Genomic DNA, 1,650 nt, shown 5'->3' with positions numbered 1-1,650 from the left:
CTTACAGCCTCTGTGTTTTTCATTTTAATTTCAATCTTCATAGAAAGCACGTTCAATGTACTCTGTTCTGGTACTATAGGATGAAGCATTCTCAGTTTCAAATTATTATCTTCTCCAGAAGGAAGTTTCACCAAAGCAGACAACTCTTTTTCTGAAAATTCCACGTTTACATCATTTTTTCTGAACATTTTTTTTTTTTTTTTTCCGTAACCAGGGATTGAACTCAGGCCCTTGTGCTTGCCAGGGAAGCGCTTATTCCACTGAGCCATCTCCCCAGCCCCAAACTTTTTTTCTTTTCCTGAACATTCTTAATCATAAGTGTTACAATTGAGATTCTGCTTGGTTCCAGTCATACTTAATTTTTGACAGTGTCCTCATCTCAGACTCTGATCCATTCTGTGCCTCTTGACATCTTTTAATCCAGACAATAAAATTAGCATCTGCACTATCTAAGTTTTGTCCTTCTGTAAAAGTTCCTAGAACAGCAGCATAGTTTTTTCATGGTATTCGCATATCCCTTTTCTCAGCAGAGCAGTGGTGTTACTAGGGTTGAGTTTTAGGGAAGTTTTTGCATTAGCAACACCACCACAGTAATTCCCAAGGGGACTGTGACAGTAAGCTCTTTGACAATAATACTGTGCATCACCTGGTTTCTGTTCCAAAGTTTTTAGTCAGCTCCTCTAACGCCGTCTGGGGTGCTCATCAATCAGACTATCTGAGAAGGTCTGGGAAAACAGCTGGGCTGCTGCAGGTCCTGCCGCAGGCGCCTCCATCCCCAAACTACGGTTGCAGTGGCCTGAGAGACAGCCGCGCGGTTACCAGCTCCACCGCTGCCCAAAGAGGAAACTTGGAGAAACACCAAACGAGCTTCGGTCCTAAACAGCCAATGAGCAGCCACTCAGCGTGTAGCTGGGGGAGGAGAGGTGACCAGCCGCCACGGTGCCTGCTGGGAAGGTGGAGAGACCTACTTACGTTTATTACTTATATGTACGATGATTATGCTATATAACCTAGCACAGTAGCAGACTAAAGAAGAAAAAAATATATAATTGCTTTATGAGAATAGAACTAGATTAAGAAAAATGATGAAATTTAACAGCTATTCATGGGGGACAGGGAGATAGCTCAGCTGCCTAAGCGCCTACCTGGTGAGCCGAAGGTCGTGACTTTGATCCCCAGTACTGAAAAAAAACAAAAAACAAAAAACAAAAAACAAAAACAAGATAATAACAACTATTCACTACAAAATAAAAACAAATGGCTTTGGGGCTGGGGTGATAGCTCAGTGGAGTAAGTGCTTGCCTGACAAGTGCAAGGTCCTGAGTTAAATCCCTGGTACCACCAACAAAAACAAAACATTTTTTTTTTAAATGGCTGTTTAAAAATAGAACAGAAGAAACTTTTTTAAGTAATAAAGACTGACCTTATCAGACTCAAAAGCTACAACTCTTGTTGCATAGGTCTTGCTTTTCTTGGTCTTAACCATCCAGCAGAAAAGTATAAAAATGAAGTATAAGAAGTAAAGCCATGCTGTTATGTTGAGCTGTAGGGAACTCAGGTCAACAATTTCTGACATTGCCAGTGAAGTGGAAGACCCAATACTATTATGGACTACTGGACTCTTTTAGAATATTTTGCTGAGTTAACACA

The 1,650-nt window shown here is 40.9% G+C and overlaps 1 pseudogene; it reads right to left on the bottom strand.

Moving 5' to 3' along the window:
- The window catches only part of LOC101586247, a 65,922-nt pseudogene extending 65,149 nt beyond the window's left edge, over positions 1 to 773 (bottom strand).
- Positions 774 to 1,650: the final 877 nt, after the last annotated feature.

Source organism: Octodon degus, unplaced genomic scaffold, assembly GCF_000260255.1.
Source record: "Octodon degus isolate 3935 unplaced genomic scaffold, OctDeg1.0 scaffold00060, whole genome shotgun sequence".
Taxonomy (NCBI): Eukaryota; Metazoa; Chordata; class Mammalia; order Rodentia; family Octodontidae; genus Octodon; species Octodon degus.
This window is presented reverse-complemented; position numbering and strand designations above follow the sequence as displayed.